The sequence below is a fragment of the Agelaius tricolor genome, unplaced genomic scaffold, assembly GCF_023055355.1.
Source record: "Agelaius tricolor isolate 1412-34295 unplaced genomic scaffold, bAgeTri1.0.p SCAF_26, whole genome shotgun sequence".
In the NCBI taxonomy this organism is placed as follows: Eukaryota; Metazoa; Chordata; class Aves; order Passeriformes; family Icteridae; genus Agelaius; species Agelaius tricolor.
Window position 1 is genome coordinate 6,290,773 of NW_027269286.1, and position 20,519 is coordinate 6,311,291.

At 45.6% G+C, this 20,519-nt stretch overlaps 2 long non-coding RNA genes across 2 annotated transcripts; one reads left to right on the forward strand and one right to left on the reverse strand.

Moving 5' to 3' along the window:
• Window positions 1-1,677: 1,677 nt before the first annotated feature.
• LOC139600304 (uncharacterized) lies at window positions 1,678-8,072 on the forward strand. The gene is made up of 2 exons (XR_011682474.1): window positions 1,678-2,318; window positions 2,556-8,072. It is a non-coding gene; the product is annotated as an uncharacterized lncRNA (long non-coding RNA).
• Window positions 8,073-16,549: 8,477 nt separating this feature from the next.
• Window positions 16,550-18,172, reverse strand: LOC139600305 (uncharacterized). The gene is made up of 2 exons (XR_011682475.1): window positions 18,008-18,172; window positions 16,550-16,771 (listed from the first exon to the last, which is right to left on the reverse strand). It is a non-coding gene; the product is annotated as an uncharacterized lncRNA (long non-coding RNA).
• Between the last annotated feature and the right edge of the window lie 2,347 nt (window positions 18,173-20,519).

The window sequence follows — 20,519 nt, forward strand, 5'->3', positions numbered from 1 at the left end:
GACAAAAGGAATGCTAATTTTGGTGCTTTTTAAAGGGTTTAATTGTCTGCAGTTGCCTTTATTTTCTGACTGTCTCTTCAGTGCTTTCAGGCCGTAACATTGTAAAATTGACTTTTTTCATATACTTACACAGATCAGTTTTTTCACCCGCTTCAGCTATCAAAATTTGTGAAGAATTTTTTTTTTAATGAAATGGATCTCTGGGTTTTTTTAAACTGTTCTTTAAGAAATTATTTGGAAGGCTTCAGGATTTTGGTTAGGTAATACATTAATAATTTTACTACACTGTACTAAGCAGTGGCAAATCTATGCTGGCGAATCTGATCATTTATGTACTGAGTAGTTCCAAATTCTGGAGCTGGTTCTTGGAGCTGTTTATTAACTACTAACATGAGGCCAAGCAATGTTTTGTTGCTGAGATGATTTTAGCAATAGCACTGTCAAAGCTGCAGCGTCTTCATGAAATGGATTCAAATTGACTAAAACTGTGCTTGAAATCCAGACAAAGAGTAGATGTTTGTCAGTTATGTTGTAATACTTCTGGAATTAATTGTTTTGATTTTTCCTTTTGTTCTAGAACAAATGATTTTTCAGAGAACTTTAAATCAAATGTTATCAGTGGCCAAGAGTGTTGTCTTTTTCCACCAAAATTTTTCTTTTTACAAACTCTGAGATGCTCCTGTTTTCATCTGCACTGAGTCATATTAAATGTAACCTCTCTTTTATATGTCAACTTTTTTACTCTCTGCATATCTCCAATTCAGTAACTCTTCAGGCTCTATTCAAGCTGTTTGTCATTTAATTTCTTGCTGTCAATTAGCTGCACACTGGCTTTATTTTTAACAGCAATATGATAAACTGATCAAAGCAAATTATCACTGAGACCAGGTTGTTGGTCTTTTTTCTTCTTATGGCTTTTTTTTTTTTTAATCCAAAATTTTTTTGGCAAATAATTCTGAGGCAAGTCTAGGCAGTTCAGATTTTGCGGTCTCCATAAATACTTGAAAGTGGTGGCTGTAGCTGGGGGTAGAGCTACTTTTCCTCAGAGTAGCTGGTCATGGGCTGGATTTGTGACCAAAACAGATAACACAGGGATGTGTTTGATACAGCTGACCATGGCTGACGCTGAGTCAGAGCCTTTTCTGCCTCTCACCCCACCAGAGAGAGGGCTGTGGGTGCACAAGGAGCAGGGAGGGGGCACAGCCATGACAGCTGACCATAGGGGTATCCTGTAAAAGATGGTGTTGTGCGCAGTGTATAGAGCTGGGGGAAGAAGGAGAGGAAGTTCAGAATGATGGTGTTTGTCTTCCCAAATCACTGTTAAGTGTGGTGGAGCCCTGCTTTCCTGGAGATGGCTGAACACCTGCCTGCCCATGGGGAGTGGTGAATGGATTCCTTGTTTGCTTCTCTGTTAAACTGTCTTCATCTTAACACACAAGTTTTCTCACTTTTCTGATTCTCTCCCCTATCCCACCGTGGGGAGTAAGGAAGTGACTGTTGTGGAAGGAAAGAGAAATAAGAGCAAGTGGCTGTTGTGGCACTCAGCAGCTGCCTGGTTAAACCCCAACAGTCCTTTTTGTCGCCTGCTGTGGGGCTTGGAGTACCAGCAGATGTGATTGGAATGTGCTCCATCGATTTTATCACTATTATTGCTGTTTTGCTATTAATTGACAGGCTCCTGTTTGTCACAGGGCTTGCTTGCCTGAGTCTAGTGCTCGTTAGTGGCTGCCCAGTGCACTGCTGTGTTGCTTATCTCCTTACTCTGTGGTGCCTGGGAACATTTCGATAACAGCCATGGCAATGTGTCGGGCTGGCAGATAGCCAGAGCTGCTGCTGCTGTGCTGTGGTTCTGGACAGGCTGGAACTCCAGCGGGAACCTGAGTGGAAGGGCCTGGGATCTGTGGGTGAGTCCATGTGGGAGCTGGACACCCTGAGGCATCTGTGGCCCTGGATAAGGCTGTGCCAGAGCAGGTACATCTCACAGCATCTGTGGCCATGGTTATGTCTGTGCCACAGCAGCTGGACTTCTGAAGGGATTGTGGTCCATACTGGAGAAGGCACACCTTGAAACATCAAGGCTCTACTTGAGGTCATGCAAGACTACCCCAAAGTGTGTGGCTGTGGATAAGCCCAGGAGAGAGCAAATACACCCCTGGAGGGACTGCAGTCATGGGTAAGGCCATACTGGAGCAGGTTTATTTTCCAAGGGACTGGCTGTGGGTGAGGCCATGGTGAAGCAGGAACATCTCTGAAGGCGTTGGCGCCCATGGAAAAGACCATGCTGAAACTGGTCTACCTCAAAGCAACTTTGGCTGTGGGTAAGTCCATGCTGCAGCAGGTGGACCCCTGAAGAGTCTGTGGTTTGTAGATAAGGCTTCACTTGGAGCAGGTACACTCCTAAAGGACTGTGGAAAAGTCCAAGCCAGAGCAGGGCAAGCAGAAGAGTTAACTGCAATTTTAAACCCCATGGTCTGCTCCAAATGAACCAGAGGTGGAGATTGTAATGGAAACATCTTGAAATTGTTGTAATGTGGAATTTGGCTTGTGTATTACAGGAATTACTGCAGCAGGAATCACCCAAACCAGTGAAGGACAAGCCTTACAGGAAGCAGTGCAAGCGCAGCAGTGACCTGACGTGACCTGCCTTTGGTGCCCAGTGACTCCACACAGCACACCACATCTCCTGTCCTGACCAGAGCCAGGGACTAAACGAACTCCTAAAAAAGGATGCTTTGTGGCTCTTTGTGGATGCTTGACAGACATTTCACAGGGCTGATCTACAGACTAAGAAAATGATACCTGTGTGTTATATCAAAGGATGGTGACAGTGGTGGTGGGTAATGAGGATGTACTGGATAGTGTGGGACTTAAGCACAATGCAAATGGTATGGAATCAGGAATGGAGAATATGCTGGTTTGGGCTGGGATAGAGCTAAGATTCATCATAGGAGCTAGTGTGGAGCTATAGTTTGGTTTTGTGTGGAGAACAGTGTTGGTAACACAGGGATGTGTTTGTTACAGCTGATCAGGGCTGACACAGAGTCAGGGCCCTTTCTGCCTCTCACCCCACCAGTGACAGGGCTGGAAGGGGACACAGCTGGGACAGCTGACTCCAAAGGGATATCCCAGACTATATGGCATCATACTCAGCATATAAAGCTGGGGGAAGAAGAAGGAATGTTTGGAATTATGGGGTTTGTCTTCCCAAGTCACCATTACATGTGACTGAGCCCTGCTATCATGGGGATGGCTGAACACCTGCCTGCCCATGGAAGGTGATGAATGGATTCCCTGTTGTACTTTGCTGGTGTGCACAGCTTTTGCTTTACCTGTTAGACTGTCTTGATATCAACCTGTAAACCTTCTCACTTCTCCAAATCTCTCCCCCATCCCTGTCAGGGGGGAGTGAGCAAGTGACTGTTGTGGAAGGAAAGAGAAATACTCTTCAATAACATGCTGGAAACTGTCCAGAGAGCACCCAGACAAAACCTCCCAGCAGCAGGGGAGTAAATGCAGTGCCTTAGAGATGCCTCTCCCTAATTCTTAGGGAATAAATGCCTCGGAGGAAGCTTCCTGTGGTTCAGCTGCAGAAAGAACCCCACAAGGCTATTTGGGAATTACCATCCATGATTTTTTGTAGCTACAAATCTCAATACAAAGAATTTTAAGTATTATTTATTCCTTGCAGGGACAAATAGCAGCTTGCTGGCTGGAGGCATACTTGTTTATTTAATATGTGCCGTTTGCAAAACCTCTCGTTAAGCATCCTGAGCACGTTAGTAACAGGTCACATCCTACAGATGATGCATTATTTGTCACTTTTCTCCTCTCTTTTAGGGTTATATATTTTAACTTCCTGGTGAATTTTCTGCTGGAAAAAAAACCTGAATTAAGTTAGAAATTCAAGGAAATCAGCCCAATTCCAACCTTTGCTGTTCAGTGTTACTTCAGATGTTTGAAATTAAATGGAGAATGGTTGCTGGAGGGACCTCCTGAGAAGTCTGGAGTGAACTTAGGCATTTGAAATGTTTGGGGAGATTCTGGAAAACTCCTGCCACTGGGCCAGTCCTTTTCTTGTGATGAGTAAGCAGACTCTTCTGACTGCATTTATTTAGTATGTGCTGAGCTAGGTCAACAAACGGCCTGCTTGAGAATCCCAGGCAAGGAGCTTCCAGCAGACACTGGCAACTGCCCTCCTCAACTGGGGTCCAATTTCCAACAGGAGCAAAGCCAAGCTCAACAACAAAGTTAAAAGCCAAACCATGAATAAACTGACTTCCTTACATTGTAAATACATCGGAAAAGGGCAGCAGTTCAAAAGGGAAAATGAGCCAAACTCTGATTATTTTCCTTGAAACTGAATCCCAGGGGGTGATTGTCCATTGAGATGCCCCCAGGAGAGTTGTGCTGCGCCAAGAAGCAAGAGGGTTTGGGTAGGACATGGCCCAGAGGCCTCCAAACTGTTGCACAACAGGAATTTGGGTACAGCATAACAATCGGCTGAGGAAAGGGAAAACAGTCCTCAAAAACCTTATTCCTGAGCTAAACCAGGTTCTCAGGCCATCTTGAAGCTTAATTTTGATTCTTCAGCTGCATTGGGTGGGGGTGGCTTTTCAGTGATGTGTATGTGGTAATACACACTGGATGTGGCTCAAGCCATCATGAGAAAGTAGCTGCAGGTAAAAAAAAATAAAACAAAAAAAAAGGGTCATAATACTCCAATTTATAGTCTTGTAGTTTGGGTGCACTGAGAGCTGTTAAAGTTCTCCCTCTTTGGAGCTCCAAAGGCACTGTAAGATGATAAGAGATGGCAACTGCAAGCTCAGGGCAAATCCACCTTAATCTTGGAAGTAACAAAAGGGGAGTGAATAAAACCTTTCAGCCTTAAAACCAAAGTCAAGAAACCTCAATGGCCTTCAGAATGGAAAGCAGCTGAAGTTGTTCATCAAGGAGTACTGGAAGCAATGGAGATGAGCTTATTTGTGTATTATTTAAATTATGATTAGCTGCTTTCCAGTCCAACATACACTCAGGATCTCTAGGATTTGGAAACTGGGTATCTGTGCTGAGGTTTCAGATCTCTTGGCCAACACCCAAAAAAAAACCCAAAACCGTGTTAAAAGAATCTACCTGCATTATGCTCTCTGTGGAGGCTGCTGTAAATGGCCACTCTTCCTTCCATTAGTTTTATTACTGAGAACCTCCCCGTTCTGCCTTTGCTCCTGCTTTAATTGAAGCTTTGCTAGCAGATAGCCATCAGAAAAGACATCTGCAATTCAATTAGATCTGTGCTTAAACTCCTGATCTCTGTGCAACCGGCCGCTGCCAGAACAGAGTGCCCTCCATGGGCCCACCTGGGGCTGCAGCCTGCCGTGCTCTGCACTTCATCCCCCTCCTGCCCTGCCGGCCCCGCTTACAGGTGCTGGAAATGAGGATCCATTCCTCACGGGAGGCTTGTAGGAGCTCATTTCCCTTCCTTGCATAGCCGGAGAGAAGCTGGAAACTTGGCACTGCTGGGGAGCTGTGAAACCTGCTTTATAATGTACTGAAAGTGGTTACTTCTCTACTCTGCAGAAGAGAATCTTTCTGCCATGGGAGGTAGGGTGTTAAGGAGTTCCAAAGGTGCTCCAGGGGTAACCTATTGCATCTTTTGCATAGACATGAAAGTATGATGAATTCATAGGAATGTCCATACTAAAAGAAGTTGGGCTTTTTCGCTGACTTAATTCAGTCTCTGCTGCTGTAAGTGGCATCTTCCCTGGTGTCAGCTACTCCAGGGCCACCATTCCTGCTTGCACTGACCCTATGAGGTGACTGAGGTGAGGACCAAACATCTGAGCAGGCCAGACCACTGAAACTCTGCAAGGAACAGTTCTTTGGAAATATTTCCATGACCCTAGAGGTAAATGTTTGTCTCTAAGTGATGTCAGGCTGGTCCCTGACACAACCTTGTTTATAAATGCTCCAGAAGGATGTTACAAAGTGCTTCAGTGGTCTTGCTTAAAGCATTTGTAAGAACTGATTATAAAGCCTTGCAAAATCACAAGTGAAAGAAGCCAAAAGGGCTTCTTTGTAGAAAAGATATAGTTGATGAAAACCCCAGATCTGAAGAGAAATGAAAAGTGAAAGTGAGCACGAAGAGTGGATTTGGTTTGCAGCTCACTGCAAGCTCCCCTGCCTTCAGGGAGAAGTGGCCCCCAGTTGATAGAGGGGAAAACCAAATACTTACCTGGGATGGGGGAAAATCAAATGCAGCTGAGCAAAACATTTCAAATGCATTATCAGAATAATGTAGCTGACTGAAGCAGCTGGGTTGAAGTGCTGTACCTGTCTGTGCCCCTGAGTACAAGGCTCAGCAAAGCCTTGGTGAGAAGCCTGCAGCCATGGGCTTTCTCCATCTGCCTTTCACAATATTGCTGCTCTTAGTTTATTTTTAATAAATCAAGTGAAATCTTACAGGGGAAGGAACTACTCTAGCAGGTGTCCCTTTCTGTCTTAAAGAGTTGACAGTGAGGAGTTTTGGGGCTGCTTTTCTACTGGAGCATCCTCAAAGCCTGCAGTGTTTTAACTTGCTCCTGGACAACCTGGGTTTTGGCAGAACACATGTATGTGCCTAGACCCCCCAGGCCATACATACTGAGCCTGTTGGATCAGGAGGTGGAGAGCCTGTAGGACAGGTGATACAGGAGCTTTCATCTGGCCACTGCCCCCCACCCCTCCCTCAAGGAGCTCTTCCTGAGGGTTATGGCCCCAGCCACTGGTGAGATACATGGGGCAAGGAGAGGGCTGCACCTCTGCACCCTATAGCCCAGAGGAAAACACTTCCACTTTCCATGGATTTTCTAATTCCATCTCAGCATGGCTACTCATAGGCAATCTGGAAGTAAAATTAACTTGAGCCACAATTCTCTTTGCATTTCACCACACTGCTTCAGCGGCAAGCACCCCTTTATTTAAAAGAGTTTCCTTTTGGGGATGTGGAAGTATAGGTATCAGTTGTTAGTAATTTAGAGAGGAAAAAATTCTTGTATCAATGCTAAAAAACCGATGTAAATATAAAACACTCTGTAGAAAGCCACAGCAGTTCTGCACACAGTGGTGTACATCCCAGGGGGAAGGAAGAATCCTTCCAGCAAAGCCTGGCAGTTCATGGCTGTTCCAGACATGGAATCTAGGGAATTTCATTTCCAATCTAGGGAAAGGTTGAAATGAAAACACATACACCCTTTTGAGATGTTGTATGTGAAAACTCTCAGACATTAATTTTCTTTTCAGAGAAAGTGAAAAGCAAACTTTATTTTTGGTCTAAATTTTAACAAAACTCCATTTCTATATTTACTTCAAAGTTTGCCAATGAAGCTACTTGGCAACATCAGTACAGAGAAAGGATATATCACCCATCATCTATGTTAGAAGCAAACTCAGGATAAACCTTCAGTATTGCTAATTTCTGATGACCTTATCATAATGCCAGATAGATTTGATGCTCCCATTAAAATGTGAGTTCCTGAAATAATGCTGCTCCTGTGAGATTTGTACATTCTATTAAGAATGAGTCAGCTTCTAGCCTTGGGTTTCTGGGTAAAAGAGCTGAAAATATCAACAAGCTGCAATACACCAAGCTAGAAATCAGAAAAGAAATAAGAGAAGAATATTCCAAAATTGTCTTTTTAAGATTAAATTACATATTTGGCCTGAAATTTTGGATAGTTTGACAGCTCTGAAATCGTGTTGCACCAAACTTGTTCTTGGGCTGTGACAGTGACACAATCTTTGGTGTCATGGTGCCCTGATCCTGCAACAAATTAATTAAGGGTTTGGGGTTAAACAAACACAGGATCAATCTTTCTGTTTCATGAAGTGGGGCTGAATTATTTTCCTCGATGTGTGACAGTTTTGTGATATTTAAGCATATGCTGGATTTTTAACCTTAAATACCATTTATCTCTTTCCCTCCCAAGGAGCATTTTGTATTCAGTGTGTTTTATCTGGTGACTCATATTATCTGCAAATAATCAAGCTGAAATACTAATTGCTTTTGAAGAGGGAATAAAGGATGACATTGTTCTGGATCATCAAAAGCAATTCAATCTGTTCCTCAAGACAGGAATAAAGGTTGCAGCCTTGTTTACAAAAATGGGGAATGCAAGGGGCCACTCTCTTTCAGCTGTGCAGATGGGTGAGGAGAAACAGTGTTCAGATTGGGCTTATAGAAAGCTACAGCTCCACTGAGCCTCTTAAAAGTAGCATTTAGTTCAGAGGCAGTAGTGTTCATTCACTCACCCCAAAAGAATCTGGAGGGCTTTTATTATAGCTCTGCAACCTGGGCAGCGTTTGGCACCAGCTGCTTTGTAGAAGATTGCTTCCCTGGAGCTGGAGCCCAGGCACCAGGGCTAATGCCCCTCAGTACCCAGGGGCACAGCCACCCTACAGCCAGCAGTGCTTTCTCAGTGGCCCCAACAGTGGAGGCAGGACTGTGGATCCAGAACTCTCCAACAACAGGTTTCCTAAAGCTTAGATTGTGTTTTGAAGGGTCAGGAGAAAGCACTGACTTTTCTGTTTCCCAGAAACTGCTGGCTGAGTTAATGAGACTGAAAAATAGCAACAGCCATTTCCAGCAAAAATAACCAGCAGCAGTAATGGTCCCACCTCCAGTCTACTACATCAGAACTTCATCAGGAGCACACCAAAGGACGCAAGAGTTGTTTGAAAAACTGGAATCATACAATAATAGCATTGCTTCTGGTTCTTTGGCAATGCCCAACCCAAACCTCTAGCTTCCCAGGCTCTGGATTTAAGGGCCTGGAGGAGAAGCCATATGAAGAGCAGCTGAAGTCTCTTGGTCTGTTCTGCCTGGAGGAGACTGAGGGGAGACCTTGCAGTCCCCAACTTCCTTGTGAAGGGAAAAGCAGGGGCAGGCACTGATCTCTTCCCTGTGGTGACCAGTGACAGGATCTGAGGGAATGGCCTGAAGTTGTGCCAGGGGAGGTTCAGGTTGGACATTAGGAAAAGCTTCTTCACCCAGAGGGTGGTCAGGCACTGGAACAGCTCCCCAGGGAAGTGACCACAGCACCAAGCCTGACAGAGCTCCAGAAACATTTGGACAATGCTCTCAGGCACATGGTGTAGCTCTTGGGGATGGTGCTGAGCAGGGCTGGGAGTTGGACTCAATGATCCCTGGGGGTCCCTTCCAACTCAGCATATTTTGTGATTCTGTGAGTAATGATTTATTGCACATTAAAATACTTACTGCTGGGTTGAAATGACAAACGTACACAATCCTATGGCTTTTGGTTTTGAACAACTTGCTTTTAAAAGATGAGAGGCTGATCTAAGGCTTAATTGTTTCTTGAGCAGCCTTTATTCCACTGATGCTGGAAAGTAATTTTCCAGGCTGTGACACCTGCTGACCTGAAGCATCAGGGGATGAAAGCAGACCCAAATATGAAGTGATCCGTGCTTGGTGCCTGTTTGTGCTGCACATACTGACACAGAACCCCAGTGTGCAGCGGCCTGGGCTGTGCTCAGACATGCTCTGTGTGTTGATGCCACAGCAGCATGTGGTTGTGTTGGACAAACAACTCGCTGTGCCCCCAGACTGGTGCTGCCTTGGGTCTCTGCCTGACCTTGGGTGGTGTGATACCAGTCCTTCAACCCCAGACTGGTTCAAATGCGTGCTTGAAATGCAGTAATTTGGGAAGCCAAGGACTTTTTCCTAGAAGGATTGGATGCTGTGCCTCCGATGGCACGTGCCTGGAATGGGAGGTGATGACCTGCACCACCAGCACAGCAGATGCTGGTAAGGATACAAGATCACCCTTGGGAAAACCTGAGACTTGTTATCTCCTGGCCTGGAATTCATCACATGATTGCAGGGACAAAGTAGCATAGATGTAGAATGACCGAACCTTTAAGGGACCTGGGGAGGTCATGTGCTCCAACTTTGCACTCAGAGCTGGGCTAATCTCAGCATGAGGACAGATCACTCAGGACTGTGTCCACCTGAGTTTTGGAAACCTCCAAGGACAAAAAATCTGCAGTCCTTCTGGGAAATCTCTTCCAATGTTGTTTGGGTTTTTTTCCTATTACCCAATCAGACTTTTCTTTGAGGCAACTTTTTTCTTGGCCCTTGAAGTTTCTCACCTCATTTGTGGTAAAATAATTTGCAAGTTGCAGATGGGGAGGAGTGCCCATCTTTTCCCACTGGTGAGAACTTGTGCATGCTGCTTCCCTTCTGCTACCAGTTATCCTGGGCTACAAACACCTCCTCCAGCTGCTGTGTCCATCAGAGATAACCAACCCTTTCTCAGCTGTGACTGTCCACATGGAAAGCTGGAATAGCTCCTGCTGACAAAGCAGGAGAAACCTGCTTTTAGGGAGAGGAAGAGAGGCTGTTTGACTTTACCTGCTCCACGTGCAGCTCCCTGTTCAGGGGCTGCATACTCACACCCAGCCTGTCTGTGGTGTCCATGTGCTTGGCATAGGTGACTATGGAAGAGATCATCTTCTCCTCAGAATGCAAATTAAGATAGAAATTACAATGTGCATGGTTTTGTTTGCTTGTTTGTTTTTCCACAGTGTGTAGCTGCAGTATTTATGTTATTGGAAAGCCATGGGTTCTCTGTGGAGTCATCCTGCATCCCAGGATAAAAGGCAAACATTGTATGGGGGACTGGTTGGAGCAGTGCATTTGAGAAATATAGATGAAATTATCCTCAAGCAATTAACTTATTTAGGAATGACAAAAGAGCTAGCAGGTGATTCCTTTGTTCTCTGACAGGGACAATAATATTTAGTCTATAAATAGGCTTTTAAAAAAGTTTTTTAAGTTGAATCCATCAGAATTTTTTCAAATTAAGTGGTTTTGACAGAAGATACTGATCAAAATTAAAATAACTCAAAAATAGCCAATTATGCTACAAAAAGGTCCTAAATCTGTAGGGGAAAATATAACAGGAATGCTTTCAATTCATAAGTTGTTAATTTAAAAAAATCTGGAATTTCACAATGATATTTTTAAAGTTATATGTTCTGTAGAGTTTTTTAACATCATGGCTGACATGTCATGAAATCATCACGGCGCATAATAACATCTTATCGTTTCTAGCTCAGAGTGTTGCCTGTTTGTTGTAGTGAAACAGTTTGGCACCTGATCAAAGTGTCTCCTGCCTGTCTTGTAAAAAAAATAATGTCAAACTTCCATTACAACACAGACAGGAGACACTTTGATCTAGAAAAGAAAGTATTTTAGTGTTTACTAAGTGGCAGATGGTTTTAATAGTTTTAAAATGAAACAGAATAAAAAAATAATGTTTTCCTCTATAATATGCAGGACAAATTAAATGCCATGAAGTCATATGAAAAAAGCCCTAAACCAGAGATAAAAAAGCAGGAAAGAGCATTTCTTAAGAGAAAATTACTTTTTTTGGTAAGGGTATTTTCCTTTGTCATTTGCTTTTGACCAGGCTGGGTTTGCCAGGCACTGAGTCTTCCCTGCACTCTGCTGCTGGGAAGTGGGCATGGAGCTGGCAGGGCTGTGAGGCTGGAAATGCCTGACTTGTTTAAAAAGAGAGATGAGGTTGACCCATGTGACAAGGATGACTCCTGCATTCTTGCCATTGGCTCGTTTAATGTCCAAGGAACATTCCAGATCAGCAAATACGCCTATTCTTGGCAAATACGTTTCTTAAACAAAAATAAAACTCCAAAGAGCTGCCTGATCTGGAGCATTAACTTGAGACAGTTATATGTGGTACTTGGGGATCTGCTCCAGGAAACAGCATGCTGAGCTCCATGTCTGATTCCAGCTATTTGGGAATGGGGTGCCAGTGTCACACTGTATGTGTAAGCATATAACAATAACTATTATTATTATTATTATTATTATTATTATTATTATTACTATCCCTCCAGCATCAAACAGAATCATATGATAGTGTGCACACAGTGAACAGCATCCAGAAATAAATAGACACACAAAATTCTTCTCAGTAAGAGCAGAGGGAAATCAGACTAGCTTCAGGCTGGCTCACCAGTTTGGTTTAAATCAGGATAAAGCAAAAATGTCCTTTTTGTTGCAGGTCCTTGTAGCTAGGTAGGTTGGTAGAAGCCCAGTGAGGGTTCCTATTCTCCTCTGATAACTCATCCTGCTCTGTTATCCAATAATGTGAAATCTTCACTGCTGATTGTAGGATCATTTAGGCTGGAAAAGGTCATCTAGTCCAACTGTAGAGCAGCAGCTGAGCTTGCAGCTGCCAGCAGCACAGCTGGCTGGTGGTGGGACATCCCTCTGGTTTCCTACCACAGGCTTCCAGCTGCACAGGCATCTGCCAAATGGAAGAGCAGCTGACTGCTGGCCTTCCTGCATCAGGCTGTGGCAAGTCCTCAGAAGGCATGAGATGGCCAGAAATGTGTGTTGCATTTGTGCCATCAGAACTGGAGGTGTCCAAGCCGGAGGCACAGCTGTGACATGGAATGGCTCTGCTTCCTGCCTGTCCCTGAGAGCCTGCAGTCTCCTGTGTGGTGCTAAGGGCATCTACCTGCCTTACCTCTTTGCAGGATGGAGCCAGCACACCTTGCAGTGTGTCCTGAAAACTTTTCACCCTGGCATTCCTTATATGTGGCTCTGTCGGGTGCAAGCAGCTTTCCACTCTGGTGTTCATACCAGGCCTCCACGTGCCTGTGGAAAGCAAGGCCATGGCATGTGAAGGGTTACTGCAGAAGGAAGCACAGGAAAGAGGAAAGACAGATTTCAAGACTCAAGTCAGCCAAAAAGCTGAAATTGTAGGAAGCTGCACTGAAAAGATGAAAAAAAAATAAAGAAAAGAAAGGGAGATTTGAATGGATCCAAGCCTGCTGAGCGGTATAAAGGAGAAAAACAGTGTGGGCATGAAACTCTTCCAGCTGCTTTCCACAGACCCGGCACAGCAAATTTGTCACAGGAAGTAAAGCAGCAAAAGGGAGTGAAATGGGTCAGGGCAAAGAGGGCACACGGAAGGATGCCTTCTACCTCTGCAAGGCCAGAGCACTGAGCTCACCTCTGCATGTGGACCTGTGACCAGAGCCAGATTTTGGGTGCCCTTGGAGAGGCACAGCAGGGATGTGGATGGGGCAGGATGGGGAAATGTCCCCTGGCACTGGCAAAAGCAATTGTGTCAACTCTGTCCCCAAGCAGTCGGGGTGAAGCAGGGAGGAGAGCGAGCACTGGCTGCTCGGTGTGCCTCCTGCGAGGCCTGTCAGTGCCTCCCCTCATGCAACAGGTGAATCAGGGGGAACACAAATTAAAAAAAGAAGGAAAGAGAGAAGCCACTTAGTGTGGGAGATGAAATAGTTATGAAGAAGATGCCTTTCAGGTGTGATATGCCGTGTCAAGAGTGCCCACGGGAGAAGGTTACCACTCATGCCTGGTGGGAAGGCAACACCACCACGTCCTGCAATCAACCAGCCCGGCGAAATGTTAAAATGTTAATGGTTAATGACTCAGAACAATGGCCCATCTGGGGAGGCGGCAGCGTGCTTTGCACCTCCCCAGGGGGAGGAGGTGAGCTTTTGGGTGTGTGATGGCAAACCTTTGGTCTGCATGAACCAGAGGGGCTGAACAATCAACTGGAGGCAACAAACGGGCTTTGAGGCTGATAAGAGGCAGATCCTGTGAGGTGGGATGGTGCTTTTTCATCATGCCCAATGCCCACCCTTACATAAGTCACTCAGTTGTAAAGCTCCCCCCACACCTCCACCTGGGAAAGGTCCTGAGGGTTTTCATCCCTCCTGATGGGACATTCCTGGCTCAACTGCACTGATGTGAGAGGCAGCTGTCATGTGGTGTCACAAATCATCAAAGACCCCAGAGTGCCTCATTTCTGAGGCTTTCCACCAGAGGACTGAAGAGGACTGAAAGCTCGCCCCCAGGGGAGGTGCCTGGGTGCTCCCAATGAGCCCGAGTGTATTTGAACCCATGGGACCTTGTGTTTCACGGCTTTTTTGCCCACCCCGAACAGATCAAGACTGGGATCATCACTTTGACCCAGGGACACTAAATTGCAACAATCAAGTCTTGCAGTGAGATCCGTGGGTGGTGATACGTTTCTACTCCTACCTTTTCTTTCTCTTTCTATCTTTTCCCTTACACATTTTCTTAAGTGAGTGATATTTTTATGCTTTCATATTGACATATTACTGTAGATAACAGTAACCAAAACGGCTGCATGCCTGCTTTCTGTTGCAACGAAATTGTTCTAAAATTAACTCTCTCTCTCTCTCTCTCTCTCTATGTATATATATATATATAAATGTAGAGTTAATTTTATATTAATTTATATATTTGCAAACACTGATTGTCTAATGTCCTTTCACTCTAATCCACCCCAAGGGATCTGTTAGCAAGAACTTGGGTTGCCCTCACCTTTTGGGGATGGGCGTGACAAACCCCTCCTGGATGGGACCCTGGGGCTGTGAACGCAACTCCCGGGGGATGGGATAGGGAGCAGTTACCAGCAAAGAGGATGTTAGGTGGAATGCTAGGTGTTGTGGAGAAAAGCACTGGGAATAGAAGTGACAGCTGGTCCTGTAGGAAAAGAAAGGTACAAGAAAGTTGGAGAGGAATATTTTACAAGGATATGTAGTGACAGGACTAGGGGCGAAGGCTTTAAAGGAAGAAATTATTTTCTTTGAGGGTGGTGAGGCACTGGCACAGGTTGCTCAGAGAAACTGTGGATGCCCCATCCCTGAAAGTGTTCAGGTTGGATGTGGTTCTGAGCAACCTGATCTAGTGAAAGGTGTCCCTGCAGGGAGGTTGGAATTAGGTGATCTTTAAAAGCCTCTTCCAACCCAAACCACACTATCATTCTAAGAAAAAGGGTTTATGGGTAAAAGCCACGAGGTAATGAATCTGTAGCAGCCAACCTGAGATGCAGTGTGTGCTTTTCACCTTTGGTATTTAGAGAAGGCCTATAAGAACCATGCTAATACATAAAAGATACAGGCCTGTGCATATAACCTCTGGGGTCACTTAGGGTCCTCCCTGGGGAGAGGTGAGCAGGATGAGGATGGGAATGAACTTTCAAAGACATATACTAACAGAAACAAGAGCAAGCTGTTGCTCTGCTCTTGAAGGTGGCAGGTTAGTAGCAATGGCCTGAAGCTGAAGGAGAAGCAGGGTTCAGGTTAGACTTAGATATGGGCTGAGCAGTGAGAAGTCACCCGCTGGGGTGAAGCTTCCTGGACTTACATGGAGCTTGACAAGTGATTCAGAAATGGCTTCTGCCAGCAGGAAATGTTTGTCTAAACACAGCTGTCCCGGCCATCTTATTAAAGTTGGAGTTTCTGAGAGACAGCACTAAACCTATGTCATTATCAGTGCTGTCTTTTCAAGTTGGGTCTCCAGATAGCGACACTAACTCTGTTTCTCAGGCAAAATTTCCATGAGATTTGCTGGAGGCTGTGCACAAAAAATTAACATCCCTGAGAGTTCAATACTGCAAATTTTTGCTCATAAATCAGTCTGTTGATTGAGGAGGTCATTTCATGCTAGAAAAATTGTGTTGTCTCTGAAATCCAACCATAAGCTTAGGGATAGGACGCTACCTAGTCAGATATGAGCTGTTGACTTGATCTCCACCAGAACACACTTGAGCTCCTGTGCTCAATTCTTCCTCCACTGCCTCCTCCACTGCCTCCTCCTCCTCCTCGGCATCCCAGGTGCTCCAGGTGCTCTGGGGCAGATTTTGTTTTCCTACAGGGCTGGTTCAGTGTGATGAACATGCAGGAAGAGAGCACAAGAGGCAGCTTTGTGCTGTCTGCCCAAGTATCCCTGAAATGGCTGGGCACCTCGTTGTGACATGGAGCAATAGTTTGGAGATAATGATAACTTAAGACATATGTCTAAGAAGCTATTTATAATGTTTCTTAATTAATTTCCCTCTTAGCTAAAGGTCACAGGATAAAAAAGCCACAGCAGTCCAAGTATGGCTGTCCTTAAGCACCACTCCCAGCTTGGCCAGACTTCACTGAACCCTTGCAAGGAGATAGCCTTTCACAGTGATTTGTACCTGCACAGTTGTGTAGAAACTGTTGGGATACACCCAGCCTGATCACTGGAACATGTAAAACATGCCTTTGAAAGCAACTCAAGGTCTGTGGAAGCTTGAGTGAGTTGGAAAGGCCTCTAGGTATACCAGCAGAGCACAGTACAGCTCAGGGACCAGATGTTCCAGTCCCCCATGCCCCACATCCCTGCCTGAAAAGGTGGCCCAGTTCATCCCTGCTAGAAGTCTTTAATGAGCTTGTAACCTAAAACTAGAAATACAGGAGCAGATTTTGTCACCGGGGCTCACCCAAAAGTCTTCCCTTGAGAGCGATTAAAGTATTCCAGATGGCAGCAGTGACAGTCACTGCCCTCCCAACACCAGATAACAACCCTTGGGAGAACAGCCACCAAATCCCCTGCACTGCTGCCCAGGATCCCAAGAACTGAGCAAACTCCCACCAGCTTTCATGTCCAGACATGTTTTCTGTCAAGACTTAGTAGCCATTAAATATTGAACGCTGAAAGTTTGGGGAGGAAAGGTAGCAAATCAAACTTTATTGCTATTTCCAGAGCTGTTTCCTAAGGTACAAACACAAGTTTCAGGAGGAACCAGGCTGGTGACTGCTTTCCACTTTCCTGCTTTCCCTCGCAGCCCACCCTTTGGAAGTACGTTCCTACCTGGTCTGCAGACAGAAAAAAAACCAGAGAGAGCCAGCAGCTGGATCCTACAGGGGACTTCTCCTGTGGCTTCAAAAATATGGGTGAGGGGAGGGGAAAAAGGAGTTTTCAGTTGTTACTGCTTTGCTCTTTTGCTTTGCTAGCTCATGTAAAAACAGATGCAGAAAGACAAGATAAGGAACTCTGTGGTTTCATCTTGTAACCTCAAACAGCAAACACTCCTCAAAAACAGTACTGTGTGGTCACATTGCTTCGAAGAAAGGATAAGAAGCCCAACTGAAAAAATCACAATATAGTAATTGGAAAATAATATTTAGTCACAGAAGAGCTATAAATAAAGAAGATGCCCTGAGATTTGAAAGCCTCAACAACTCAATAGCATCTCTCTCTCTCAGGAGGTTTCTTCTTCTTTTTCTCTTGTAGATATGCTTCAGTTGCTATTGATACAGGCACCTCCTCCCAAAAACTGGCTAAATGGCTTATCCACCCCCCCCCAAGTCACATTAAAATAGATGCTTTTCAGCATGTGCCAGGAATAGCCTTATGTGAAATGTGCTAAGATGTTGCAACTTCTATTGGGCTTATTTTGAGTGAGTACGATGAAGCAGCATAAGGCAGGAGGGCTCTGAGGCTGGGGACAAACGTGGAAAGGAGAAGTTCATTAATTTATAGTAATTTTGAACTGCTGAGTTTCGTTTGCATGTGTACTGCTAGCACAGCACTACAGAACAGGTTGAAGATTTAAAAGAAAAAAAAAACCAAACCAAAGAACATTAAATACCAATATGTTAACTATAGCACTTGCAGCTTCACAGAAAAAACAGATGTTCTCTAAATGCAGGTGTTGCCAGTACTGAAATAACAGCTGGCATACACTGATAATTACTAATTGGACTCGTTCAGTGGGTAGAGATTAACAGCGGCAGAGTAAAAGCAGAGTAACAGACTGACTCCTTCTCCCAGCTCCAGAGCTCTCAATTTCTACTTTGGCTTCCCTTTCTTCTTCCTTTTCCTTGCCATTTTTAATTTCAGCCTTCCAAGAGCCTCTGTTTCCTCTCCCCCCACTCTGGGTACCCACCCCACGGATTCAGGTCCTGGGGCAGGTCCCTGCTGGCAGCTGCCAAAGCCACCCCGTCCCCAAGGCAGCTGCTGAGCAGGGAAGGAGGTCAGGAGCAATCAACCTGAGGGGTGTCACCCGCATTGGTCCCCCTCCCACTGAGGGCAACATGGTGCCTGCCTGATGCCAAGCATGGAAATTGAGCTTCAAACACAGTCTTGGTGCAGGGAGTGTAAAGTCCCACTAACCAGCACAAGGCAACGCAGCAGGAACATCACATTAACTCCAAGGGGTGAGACCTGGAGCTGCGTGGGGCTGTGGGTAGAGGAGACAGGGGCAGCAGTGGAGAATCCCAGGCTGTTTATGCTGTGAGTGGTAGCTCCTGCAGTTAGTTGGGGGCACTTTGAGCTAAAATGCTGCCTCATACATCAAGGAGTTGCAGAAGTGAAAGAGAAAAACAGACTGACTTGATTTAAAGTAAACACGAGAAAAACAAATCCACCCAAACCCTCACGCTGTGTTATCAGAAAGGTACCAGGCTGTAGGAATGGTGTGGGCTAAATTAGCCTGTAATAGCTGATTTTGAGTTGCATTTTTTTAAGAAAAGCAAATCAACAAGTTTTTCCTAAGGACTGGAAAACACCAAGAGCTGTAACATACTTCTTTTAAAGTTTGTCATCAGAGATGTGAGGACAATTCAACAGTAAAGCTGGATTGTGGCTAAACATATCTGAGGAAGAGTCCCACTTACCATGGTGAAGAGGGTCATTCTGCCTGGCCACAGAAAAATTCTGGCTATGGGTCTCCCTCTGTGGTCACCAATTGTTGTGGTGTTGTGAGGGTCCCCAGGATGAGGTGAGAGATGAGAATTGACTCCAAGTTCTCAGAAGGCTGATTTATTATATTATGATATCATATTATATTAAAAGAAAATTATATACTAAAACTATACTAAAGAAAGAGAAAGGAGACATCAGAAGGCTAGAAAAGAATGAATAATAAAAACCTGTGACTGACCAGAGAGTCTGACACAGGACTAGGATTGGTCATTAAGTTAAAACAATTCACACGGAACCAATCAAAGATGCACCTGTTGGTAAGCAACCTCCAGACCACATTCCAAGCAATCAGATAATTATTGTTTACATTTCTTTTCTGAGGCTTCTCAGCTTCTCAGGAGAAAAATCCTGGCAAAGGGATTTTTCAGAAAATATCATGGTGACATCCTTCCACCCCCTTGGGACACCAGAAAATCTCCTTGCCTGCCTGGGGAAAACTTCACTGCTGGGATGGAGGGAAGGGAAAGGAGTACATCTGTGCACCTTCCACCTGTTTCCTTTTCTTGGTAGGTTTGGACCAAGGAAGAACTGTAAATTAGTTTTGAGTTGAGGCACACTAGGCTGGAATTAGAAGCCCTCCTTCATAAGCCAGGTTTTGGATGTGGCCAGCTTTGGCAGCCCAAGTGCTGGAGAGCTGGTGGCCCTTTGGGGCCAGATGGGCTCTCAGCCCATGTAACAGGGCCGGAGTCTGAGCCTGGGCACCGCCCCACAGCCACATGGCAGATTTTAGATCCCTTGGGCCACAAAGCTTCCCTTGCCCTGAGCCATCTGTGCACAGATACAGACGTACACATTCACACGGGATTGTTTTTTTTGCAGGGTGTGGCTTGACACTTCCTCTACTGGTTTCACTGGGTCAGAGATACACTTTGCAATGAACAGACAGGAGGTTTTCCTCCCTTTTGAAGAGGAAGTCTGGGAAAAAGAAGCCCTGCCTTCTCCAGGCCCCAGGGGAGCATACTTGAGTGACCCTCAGAGAGCCCCCCTAATGCCCTCCACCACCCTCACACCACCTCAGCATCGCCTTACCAGGGCTGGGCTACTTTTCCTCCCCGGTGGGTGGGGATTTCACTGTGCTTCACACTTGCCTTCCAGATCCACAGTTTGCCCATCTTTGCTTTCTTATTTCATATCTATATATTAACTAGTTGTAAGTACGTATGCACAAATAATTACATATCTTAGTGTTATCTCTGTGTTTTGGGTATAATTCTCTCACACCCGCCTTTTCTATGGAAGGCTGGTGCAGAAGGGGCTCGTTCCTCTGGCCCTTGAAGTGTGCACATTCCCCTGCGTCCCCTTGCCCGCCACAGGCTGTGGCACTGGGACACAGGGGGGCCCTGTGGGAGGTGAGGACACTTGCCTAGAGAAGCCTTGTGGGTCCCTTCAATCCCCAGTGTGTCCCCACTCTGTGACCCCCATTCCTCCTGCCACCTGTGTCACGCCGTGCCTGGCCCCCAAACCCCTGTGTCTCCCTCATGTTTCCACATGCTCTCCCATGTGTCTCACCACTTCTACACATGTGTCCTGCTGTGGAGAAGGACATGTGACCACTTTTCCACACCTGTCCTTCCATGTTTGCCTACATGTCCTGCCATGCTTCCCCATGCCCCACCACACGCCCATGGGTCTCCTGTGCCCCCCCATGCACCTCCCCTGTACCCCACCTGTCCCTTTGCACCTTCTTAAGTGTCTATATGTGCCACACATGCTTCCCACACCCTTCCCACATCCCACGAAACCCCCTGCATGTCCCCAGTGGTCCCCAATGCTTGTCCCACTATGGCTCCATGCCTGTTCCATGCATTCTCCTTGTGTCTTCCTTACCAGCTCTCCCAGCTGCCTCATTCCTTACTGTCCCTGGGCAGTAGAGTCTGCTGACATCTTGGCACACTGTGCTACCAAACCCTGAGGTGTCAGT